This window comes from Sylvia atricapilla, chromosome 3 (assembly GCF_009819655.1).
Source record: "Sylvia atricapilla isolate bSylAtr1 chromosome 3, bSylAtr1.pri, whole genome shotgun sequence".
In the NCBI taxonomy this organism is placed as follows: Eukaryota; Metazoa; Chordata; class Aves; order Passeriformes; family Sylviidae; genus Sylvia; species Sylvia atricapilla.
Genome location: NC_089142.1, coordinates 63,115,630 through 63,128,052, shown reverse-complemented (window position 1 = coordinate 63,128,052; position 12,423 = coordinate 63,115,630).

Genomic DNA, 12,423 nt, shown 5'->3' with positions numbered 1-12,423 from the left:
CCTAGGCAATAAAATTATGTCTGGTTTCCTTACTTCTTCTCCTCCCCTCATTCTGGGAAGTTTCCATAGCATGAGATGTGAATTTCGGGGCTGTTAATTTCTAACATCCCTTTTCATTGAATGAGATCTTAAAAATATGCCACAACTTAACAATTCTATTGACAAAGTGTCCAGTGAAGAAGCTTTTCATAAAAAATAGACACAACTGACACTTGGTCTTGTAATTTTTTTATTCTAAATAAGGGAATGAAAGAGTTTTCTTTTACTGAAATTAAACAATAAACCCTAACAACAGGAATGATACTGGCCTGGATCCAAAGCCTTGTGAAGTTAATGAAGAAACTTGCATTGATTCCAGTGGGCCTTGGGTCAGACCGATTTTGAATTAAAGACATAACATTAGCTTTGTTACAGAAATGTACTTGTCCTCATTTGCTTGGTGTCACACACCTGCTTTTCACATAGTGCACGTATTTTTACCTGTTTAATCTTCTTCAGGTGTTACATATTTGGAATTAAAAGAAACAGCTGAACCTCCATAGATAGCATGCATGAATATTGTCCTGGAGAACAAAGAATCAACAAAATTAATGCTTCATTAGAGGTTTCTTAGATATATAAAGATTTTTTTTGTTTGTTTTGTTTTGTTCTGGGTAGTTCTGGGTAGTTTTGTTCTGGTAGGTTTTTTTTGTTCTGGATTTTCCTCTTCTGCAAGTACCTGGGCAGGGACTTCCCCCTAAAAGGTCTTGTAGGATAAAGATGTGTCTCCCTCCAACTGCCCGCTTTTTCTCCCACATACTCTCAAGCCCAAGCCCTTTTCTGAGGAATCAGAGTTTTCTTAGCCATTTTCTTCCCAAGCTGTCCACGACAAACAGGATTCCTAAGAGTGATGTATTGCTCACAACTGTGTCAGCAAACTGCTCATTTACAGACACCAGAATTTTTTCATTAGTCTGCCCACTTATTTGGGAAGGGTTTTCAAAATATTCATTCCCTTTACAATGAGTGTGGCACCGTGAGATGACAGTTTCCTCCAGATAAGTTGAGATCAAATTACCCCACCCAGATAAACCAATAGCAAATGTGACTGCAACAGCCAGAACGGGTTTTCCTCTCTCATAGGGGAAAGCATCCATATTTTAAGTTTGCATTGCATCCTATCAGAAAATGTTAGACCTTATAATCTAATGCAGTACTTACAATACCCATAAATCACTCAATCTGACATAAATGCAGAGAATATTAATTCTTTTCTTTGAGCAGAATGCAATCATGCCTTCATACTGCCTTAAAACCAGTGAGGAGTCATATCCAATAACTATCCCAATTATCTCTCAGCACAATGTTTTCCACCTGCAAGGAATGATTATGTGTCAGTAATGATGATAAAGTCCTTAAAGAGATGTTGATGCCTCATGGAAAAATTTGAAAGACATATTGTTTAGAGAGAGCTCTGCTTACAGACTGCATCACCCATATCTGATGTATTTCTTTTCCCTGTTTTTTATTACTAAGGACATATGCACAAAGAGATATTGTGTGTCAGGGAAATAATCATTATATAGCTAAAGCAGAAACTGGCAATCGTGTGTGTTCTATTCTTGTTTTGACAGAGACTTCACAATGACCTTGGGGAAGTTTTGTAACTGTTCTGTGTCCTACTCCAATGTGAAGTGGAGACAATGCCTGTATGAGGCTGAGTGTCAATTCATGGCAAGATGTTCCATACTGTTGGATAGAATGTGCCCGTAAAAGGTTAGAGCATGTTCTTACCATTTACACCACAAGTCATAGTTGTCTTCTTATTGAGTCTAAATGCAGAAATGAATGTCTGTCCATTACTGTTTTAGGTGCCATAATAGAAGCTATACTGAAAAAAATTGCAACTTAAGTAGTGAAAGCAAAGAAAAAAGGGACAGAGAAAACAGTGATATTGAGAGGGGACAGTCTTTCATCAAAGTTAAAATAGTTTTATGTATCAAAATATGGAAAAGAATCCGTATTTCATGTCTTGGTTGTTACCTCTACATGGGCAGATCGAAAGAGAGCTGTCCTAATCCCACTTAAGCTCCACCCTGCCAGAGTTGTTAGATCATTGCATTAGATGGGGCCTGATGTTATGTGAACATGGCTGGATGGCTTTTAGACAGGAGTTATGAGAGGAGCCTTGGTCTCTCTGTGTGAACAACTCTGGGTCTCACAGCAAAAAAATGTTTGCTAAACCACAGCCCCTCTGACTGCAGGAGGTAGTGAATGTGCTTGTGTTGCAGAATTCAACTGATTTGCAGACCTCACCAACATTCACTCAAAATCTGCTTTCCCAGCAGCATCATTCTGAGTGTGTTTTAATGAGCTGTACCTCCTGCAAAACAAGCTAAGTACCAGAAACATATTGCTACCAGTTCCCTCCCTCTTTTCTTCCCTCTGTTACTCCCCCCTCCCTGCCCCCACCCACCCCCCTGGAAATTTTTGAAGAGATTCTCAGCTTGTTATTTAAAGGTTTTCCCAGAACATAGGCTCCAAATTTCAAGATTCTCTTCACCTGTTTCTGTCTTTAAGGCAAGGGTTTCTATCTTTATACTAAGTATCAGTTTTCACTATGAACCAAATGCTAATATCCACAAACAAAATTTTCAGAAGTCAGACTTATATACTAAAGTTTTAACCACCTTCAGCTCCCCGTAACTTTAGCAGGATTAGCACTGACTGCCATTTCTATACAGAAAGTCTCCTCTCTACACAGGTCTGTGTTTGAGTTTGCAGGACCTGTTGTAGGCAGCCAGGAGGAAAGTTGTGGTTCCTTGCAGGGTCCCTCCAGCTTGTTGCCATGCGACTGACAGTCCCACAAGAGAACCACAAAGGTTTGTGTAATCACCTGGGCATTTAATTGCGCCCCTGTACTGAATTATCTCCCCTAATTTTTGAATCTATCTCTTGTTTTAATTGACAGTGCTTCTTGATCTGGCTGTCATTATGCAAACCGTATTGTAAAATGGTTTTAATAACTTCCTGCATGTGCAGCAAGTAGTATCTAGCATATGTTAAGGGACATATGTCAATCATAATTGACTTACACTTAGATTTCATTGCTTTTGTGGGTTTAAACCAGATCCTTCATGCTACTTAAAATTTTTTTTTTGTGGTTATATTTTGATACTTTTTTGCGAAACATTGTAGAACAATGTCCTTTCCTGGAGAGTGATACATCGAAACCACAAGTGCCAGAGGGGGGAAAAAAACCTACCATTGAAAAGCATGAAGATATGAATGACAGACTGTTCACTTGACTTGAGCATTCAAAAATATCTAATTTGTCCTTACCAAGTGAAATGGCTGCTTTGACATAATTGTGGTCTCTTGTATGATGTTAATCCATAGTGTTGAAGCCATTATAATTCTAGTTCAGATGTGTGTATTTTTAAAAAGAATTATTAAAAAGGTCATTTAAAATACTTGGGTACTGACATTTTAATGTTAATAATGTTGGGTTTAATTTCTAAAAAATTTAGAAATATGTCACTATAGGGAACTTTTGGATTTAGTAAATCTGCTAGTTACAAAATTCCTTTTTAAAGAAGTAAGGTTCTTTGCAATCCAACTCTAGCAAACTAGTTATTTTTGAGAGGATGTTAACATTCATGAAATGTATTGGATTTACAGTTCTAGAACATCTGTTTGCTCAAAGAAGGCATTAGTGTAAACAGTAGAGAGGTCTTCCTATTCCTCTACTAATGTTTTTGGCCTCAGTTTGAAGTAACTGTCTAGTTTCAATTTGCTCATGTTCACTGTCTGCTTAAACTCTCAGATGCAATTAATTGTTCTTTTCATTATTTACGATCTTTATACCTGTTCATTAGGAGCTGTAGGGAGTCACAATCAAATTTATGTTCTTCAGTCATTCTTTAAGAGCAACAAAGAGCAGCAATCTGGTTTCATCCACTGCCAAAGCATTTCTTGTCTCTTAAACCTATTTTATTATCAGTCCCTTTTAGCACAGCATCATGTGTTTATTCTCAAAGCCTTCTTAGCACTAGGATGAAATATAAATATATAATATCAATTTTCAAGTAATGTGAAAATGTTAGCAGGACTATTACAAATGTTGGGAATAATATTTGAAGAAATTGATCCTCTGTCTTTTCCAATGTCCAACTTCCTGATAGTGCCTAATTTTTTTCCTCTCCTGTTAAAAACTATTGAAAAGGTATAGCTCACTACAAATGTTATCACCAAGAAAAACAAATTTTAACACTTTGCAGGGGAAGCACAAATCAACACTTTAAATGTGAATGTGATATCATGGTCATGATAAAACTCTAGAGATTTGAACTGAGAAAACTGTTAGAATTGCTCCAGCTTCAATGAGCAGAGAAATTGAAAGCATCTTTCCAAAATGTATTGAACAAATGCCAGAGGAAGGAGGTCCCACACCAAGCTGGGAAAGCACTCAAATGTTTATCTTCAGACATCAAAACTCTTGGCCTAAGTGTTTTCTGTAAGAAATTATGTGATAAAAGTCTACATTGCTCAATAGTATTGTAGGAAATCAGACAATCTTTTAAACCTTAAAAATGAGTAAACTGAGGGAAGTGTGCTCTGATTTTACATTATCTTGGTCAGAATCTGAAAGATGTGATGCATTAACATCTGATTGTGGAAACAGGCAAAAGTGAAGAGAAATATTATTTGTCCTGCATTTGAATCAGTCTCAGAAATGGGGTGGAAAAGTTGCCAACATAATTTTATGTTATATAGTGTACCAGTGAAGCCGCCTCTTAGACAGTGCTCAATCTAAATAAAAAACAAGGGCAACAGGTGTATTCACAAAGATGAAGTGAAAGGAGACAAGAAAGGAATGATACTGTAATGCTGAGAATTATAGTTTCAGCATAGCAACAAACTAGTTCCTCAAAATTTGTTTGTAGGGTGAAAATTTTTCTTAAGATGAGCTGGTATGAGAGCAGACTTTCTGGGTATTTATGAAAACTCCTTCCAAACTTGAGTGGAACCTTGGGTGAAGCATTCAGAGCCAAGGATGGCAATGAAGAGCCTTTAGAATGAAGAAATACCTTCATTTGCACCAACAGAGGAGATGCTGCTAAAAGATATAAAAAAGAAATTAGTATTTGGCAGAATCAGTTGATTAGGATGGTCAATGTGTATAGACAAAAGATTATGTGTATAGAGAAGATTTCTACACAGGAAATACTACTTAGGAGCTGTGGAAAACAGGATTGGGATATCTAGAGAAAGGTGCATGACATGGATCTTCCGTTGCATACACTGGAATAAAAAATTGTGATTATCGGGATTAGAAAGAAGAATACATGTCAAAGGTGATATAAGGCTAAATAAGGTGCACATTAAAAGATAGAAAAGGGAGGCTGTTCTGGCTTGAGTCAAGCAGGCTGCTATGGTGGGGGGCTGTGCTCTCTGCTTTAAGCCTCAGGAGTGATACACTCCTCTCTTCTTGCACATTAGATAGGAGCCTGACTACACTTCACACCAGTGTTTCCTTTTGGATCAGTTCTTAGCTTGCTTTCTAAGTATATATTTGGCTAGCAACAGTCCAAGCTGGATCTGAGAATTGGATCCAGGACATATAGTATGTAAGGTTAATACTGCTTTGAGATTTCTACTGTAGAAAAAAGTAATAATAACAATAATAATAATCATAAAATCCAAATGCCACCAAACTGAGCAGCCTGATAACCTTAACTCTAAAATAGCTTCATATCATGGCCTTAGGCAAAATGCTGAAATTTAGATTCCACTATTTCTATATGTCAAACATGAATTCAGATAAAATATACTTCATACATATTTAAGGTATTAGAATCATAAACTCACCATGAAACAGTGAACAAGTTTCACTACCTTAGAAATATCCTGACTGACAGGATATAATCAAAATATAAATTTTACTCTGTGTGCTGTAATTATTAGTGTACACTTATGGTGTTAATGTACCGAGAATGCTCCGTACTGCATTTCCCATGCTACATATGCAATCATGTAACCTGGGTATGAGATTCTTATATGTCTTCTGAAATCATGGAAGAAATTCTAAACTAATCATATATTTCTCTTAAATTGAAGCAGAACCATTCGAAATCTTGGGAAAATGGCGTGGTGACTTATAACTGATTCCCATTCTTATTTTTTTGAAATAAATCAATAACACTAATTCCTCAAGGAAGCTAGCAATCAAATGTGTTGCAGAAAGAATTTTCTAAAGACTAAGATGCTTCTATCTGCTCAGAATTTGCGCCACAGAATTTATGCTACTGCAGAATTTTTGTGTTTATGGTAGGTTGAAAAGAAAATAAATTTCTGATGTCTGAAAGTGCAGCTGTGACCTGGGATCTTGGCTTAAGTAGATAGAGCCCATTGGAAGTCTCATCTTCAAAACATGGAACATATCTTTGAGTTAGATTAAGGAGGGATTTCTGGAAATTCAGAACTTAGCCTATAGAACTAAAAAAAGGAACGGATGAATCCATGCTTTAAGTCAGTCTTCAGGAGAATACAGCGTTGATTATTACAGAGGACACTATAAGATCACTGGTTACCTCAAGTTTATAAGTGCTATATCCAAAAAGGATATATATATATATATTTTCTCAATGGTTCCTTTACCTGCAACATTTGTAGTTAAAAAAAGGTAGAGTGGGGTTTTTTTTAGGTAATAACATAATTCAGTGGGTGCATTTGTATGAGCAGCATGTTTTTCAATCAATCAATTAGCAGTTAATTAGAGGTAGGAAAAGATACAAAGGAATGGAATGATCAAAGGGAGAAGGGAGGTAAGTATAGCCAAAGGCAGCCAGTATGGAAGGTTTTTGAGCATCACTAAGCTAGCATCACTAGGACCACTAGTCCCTTGTTGTTTTATTTACTCACTGACCACTTATTTTATTAAATTTTCAAATGGCTTCTTCAGATTGAAGAAAAAATTAAACATAGTTGTGCTTTTCATGCCTGTCTCAGAACTAGCTCACATCCTCAAGCTCTTCTTGGTTTATGCAGACTGAGTTAAATTACTTTTTTAATTGTATTTCAATGAGAACCTTTTCTTTCAACTCAGTGCTCAACAGTGATTGATGGAAGGGTGTAGGGAAACATTGGCTTTTCTCAGGATATACTGTAGATGACCTTATGTCCTATGTCCTTGTTTCATTTGAAAAGAATAATTACTAATCAATAGTGAAGGGTTAGGTGACACAGTAGGTTAATTTACTAGCCTTTTGCCTCTGGAGAGCTGGATTCTGGCTTAGGTCACTTGTAAAATGGGTTTGGTGGTTTCAGCCTTGTCCCTGGTGGATGTCTGGCTATGTCATAGAAAACAAGCTTGAATTTGATACGTGTTAGATGCCTGGCAGTTTCTGCTCAGGGAAATCTCAGGGTTCAAGGTGTGGGGAGCCAGGCGTGGGCAGGATGGGCACCCGCTGACATCTGCAAGAGTAAATGCGGGGCAGCGCCGCAGCCTGCCTCACACGGGGCACCCACCCTCCAGCAGAGTCTGGGCATGGCTTCCACTGCAGACATTTTGCTTCTACTTTTGCAGGCATACTTTTAAAGACATGGGCTCCTCCTTCTCCCTGTGGCTGCTGAAATCTTTCAGGGAATGCCTTTCACGACATGTCTTTATAAAACCAGAATCGCGGTTACCTTTTTCTCAAAATTACGCATCCAGGAAGCTGCTTTCAGTTTGTGCTTCAGGAAAGTTCATTATGAGAGTTTTACGAGTAACAATATCTTATCTATAGGATAAATTGGGAAAATAATATAGTTTCAGCCATTTTGTAAATATTGTTACATGTCTTTGCTCAGCAGCTCCAGAACTTTTATGCTTCAAATGACCATCTTGACATTATGCAGGAGGCTACCCTGGTTGCTTATGTGATATAAACCCTTATATGATTTTTAGTATCAGGACTGCTTTAATCATAATAACATGTTGAAACTTTTTTAAAGTGTAACTTTGATTGCAGTCATTAGTGTAATTTACATTTTTAATGCTCATAGTTGGTCGCTCACTGGTGTCTGACTTCACTGAGGGTGCAGAAGGGAATTTGAGATATTTGAATTTGATTTGTGCTTCTTTTGTGGGCTCAGAGTGGTCCCCTTATTTTAGTAGTCTGTCTTATTTAACTGTAGAAGTTGGGAAAGAAGAGTGAACAAGGTTAGCAACTGTGGGCAGAGAAGAGGCCTCTTGTTCAGCACTCACAGTTGAATTTCAAGTTGAGTAGAACTATAATTTCGGCATATAAAGCCCTGTAAAATACGTGATGTATTGATGTCTCGTATTGGGCACAGTAAACTAATGGACAATTTTGACAATTTTGGACTTAGTCTCCTTTTTTTTCTACTGTAAGATGGACTCTTAATACTCATTCTTTCCTTCAGGACATTGTAAAGATTGGTGCTTGAGAAGGATTTAGATGTGACTGTGAGTAACCTAATGAGGAATTGGAAGGGATGAATAATTTTATAATCACGGCAGGTTTTGATAGGTATTAAATAAGTTCAAATAACCAATAAGGAAAATGAAATGAAAATTTGAATAATCACCCATTTAGAGACTGTGACAGGGAAGTCTCATGGGGAGGAAAGTGTGTGAACATGAGGGAAGACAATCATGCTACATATACAAAAAAGGATAATGAAGGCTGGATAGACAGTCAATTCTAGCATTCCCTAATCCTTGTAAGAGTAAATGTGGTGTCCTTCTACATAGCTTTTTTTCTTAAATAATATAGGCATGTTTCATAATAGTTCAGACATGGCTGCTGCTGTGTGTCTAGGCTGAATTGCCAATTGTCATCTGAATTTTCCTGTTATCTTTCCACAGAAACATGCTGACTGTAGCACACCATAGTACTGTCACTGCCAATATCTGCCCTGCTGGGAGCTGCTTGTGTAGGCACAATGCCCTACTGGAACCTGTACACTGAATTAGTCTTTCAATAGGAATGAGGAGGAAACTTGGAAAATAATTTCTTAAAGGGCTAAATGCCTCAGGCTTCATGGAGATGTTCCAAAGGGACTTCCCCATTGACACCATTTTGATTTGACCCCACTGTTCATTTTCTAAGCTATGAAGACTTTTTTAAAAGTAAATTTCTAACACATATTTCTAATTTGTAATATATACTTATTAGGTTTACCATGTCATGCATTTTAATTGTGAGTTCTAACTGACTGGTTTAATGATACTTCACAAAGTAAACTCAACATGTAGGTCATAAGTTCAGAATGAATGAATCCCTGGATGTTTACCAAACACCAAAATTAAATTACTTTCTTAATTGTTTTGCAAATACTTTGGCCTAACTAATTAAATAGGAATGACTTTCTGCGTTGCTATAGTGCAAAGAATATTAAAGTCTTTAGGACTCATTTCAAATTAGCAAACTCAACTACTTTCATTGTACACTATGTGGTCAGCTAGCACTTCAAAAATAGCAACTCCCATATCCTCCCAAAACAGACAAACTAAAAAACTAATAATACGTTACAACTTCAGTTGTAAGAAGTACCTCTTGAGGACAATTATTAGACTGAGCACCTTCAGTGTTACTAAATTTCCACCTATCTTCCCTGAAGCTTTTAGGGAGTCTTCCAGAGTATCCTAATGAGGTCCCAGACTAGGGATAATATTTGTTAAGAAGTACTTTTTCTTTGTGTTGTTCCCTGATTCTTTACCAAATCATAAAGGCATAGACCTCAAAATACGCAGGTGATAAGTTGGTTCAAGAAGTAAGTTTAGCTGTTTGCGCTGGAGCAGCTGAGGCTGTATTGTGTCTTGATCTCTTCCAGACATGAACTTCAGCTTCATGTACTAGTTCTCTGTGTCCAAGGTGTGTTCCTATCTCAAGGTTTCTTTGCTCTGGAGTAATAAGGGCAGGGCTGTGAACAGGAATGCTCATGTAGGTGAGTATCTACAAAGGTTTTGGAAACCTTGGATTTGACTGTGTTCATCAGAGAGAACAACATGAGCTGTGTATTCTCTGTGATATGTAATGCTGAGCAAGTGAACTGTTCCACTCAATTGTTTATAGCCTTTTGGTAGAAGACTCTTACATATTGTGTCATGCTGCAAGGGATTGCAATAAGCCAAGGAATTGTGAAAATTTGGGTAACACAAGCTGTGGATGGAAACGACAGATTAGGATTTGGATGTCTTAACCTTATGTATATCCTTGTATCTGCCCATGTGTATCCGATGTATTCCTACAAGAGGATGTTATAGAGACATCAAGGATTTTAAGAGTCCTTCTGGCTCCTCAACAGAATTATTTGCCCCTCCAGAAGATATCTTTATCCATTTGCTGTTTTCAGTCAGTGTGTTGGCATCTAACGAGACTGTCTGACAAATGTAACCTCTTTTTTGGAACTGGAGGAGAAAACTCTAACTGAGATTGTTTGCATATACTTTGCTGCTGGGATAAACATGGCCTCTATAGGTCAGGATAATACCCTTGAGTCCTGCCTGGGTCATTTACTGACTTACTCTGCAAAACAAATTAAAAATGCAGAAGATAAGGAAAAAAAATATAGTATTTTGCATTGTTCTCAGAGATAACCATTATTAAAATGTTAGTCCTTAACAGCCATTAAGCTGTGCTGGGAAAAAGAAAACTTGTGACCCTTTTGACCTCTCTGCAAGTATTCAGAAGAAATAGTTGTGTGTAAAGCATCTGATGACATCAACCATTAAAGTAGAGGATGGTTCTTCTACAGATGTCTGAACCAGAAAAGTACCCCAGTCTGCTAAAAATTCTCAGAAGTTTTAAGGGGTTCTGCACTTAGTTGGTTAGCTGATGTTCCAGAGAGTGGTTGGGGTGATGATATGGGAAGCTGGACCCACATGTAATGTTTTCTAGTTTTTTGTTTTTCTCTGTTCAAAAGACCTGATTGAACACTTAAAGGAAACTACATAAAATTCTTAAATTATGACAAAGGCTTGGCTAATTCAGCAAGCAAGCAAGTAAGTAAGCAAGCAAGCAACTAGTACAAATATACCAAGTATAAGTATCTGAATAAAAGGATTTTAAGGAATGTATTGAGCATCTGAAATTCCACCACAAATTTAGATTTAGGAGGTTTTTTCTAGTCATATGATTTTACCTTTACCTTAGAATAGAACCAAACAATCTTCAAAATTATGTTGTCTTTCCAGAAAGGCAAAAAAATTCCCCCCCAAATCAAATGAGGACAACTAATGTCTTTCAAAGTAAATTTTTAAAACTCTGTAAGAATAACAGTTTTGCTAAGGAATGAAGTATTTGTGCAGTCATACATGCATCAGAGGTAATTGTGCTTGTAAGAATGTTTGTGTGTGCTGCAACACTCTGACAAGTGCATATTCAATATCCTAAATTGGGATGGGCTGAGGAAAATTTAAGCTCAAAGCTACCATTCTTGAAATTGTGTGTAAAATAATGGATTTTGCTGTTATGAAATGCTTTAAAGATCAGTGAAACTAATCTCTCAGGAGAGGAACATAGCAACGAAAACAAACAAAAATGTACACAAGATAACAGAGATTTGAAATGGAAGTAGAGCTTAAGCAACTTTTGTATTTTGAAATAAGGAAAACAGCACTTTTCAGAGAAATTATGCCTCTCAACTGATTTTACTTAGAAAATGAAGAAGGGTTTATTTACTTGGTAGGTTTCATCTCATTGAAGAGAATGTATTTTCAGGTTTGTGTTGATGATTTTGAATAATCATTTCCTGTTTGTACTAGCAGCGTTCAAACAAGATTTCTTGAGTGATAGCTAAAGAAAGGCCATATTCAGCCTTGCTGAGAATGTTCATAGTAAACAAAACTTTGTGGTTTATTGGTGTCAGTTGGGAAAGGGGCTCTTTGTTGCTCATTGTATTTTTATTGTTTACCACAGCTCTTGGTTTTATTGTGCTAATTACTCAGTGAGAGGCTACATTTTGTATGTGTGAAACAACAGCTTCGGTGCTTGATATATTTAATTTTTTTTTTTTGGCAGAGCCCCACCTTATTTGCAACTCATCATAGTATGGCATGAACTTTTCTCTCCAAGGGTCCTTTGTAGAGAGGCTGGGATCAAACATCTTGAAAAATATAATTTGCTTTAAGAAAATGCACTATAATAAGCACAGTATATCTATTTTTATATCAGATATCTTTTGGAACAGTTTTTTGCCAGTATTATCTCTACTTCTGTCCAGAATGTAACCTGATACGACCCTGAAGAGAATTCATATTTCAGAATTTGTAACAAAAAGATTTAATTTTGTTAGAAATGCCACAAAAATGATAAGAGTTCCTCAGAAAGATATAAGAGCAAATATGATTTCAAGGTACAGTCATATTATAGCTGACAATAAGTGAAACAGAGTCTTAATTTGGCTCTGACTGCCCTGTAATCTACAGCACCT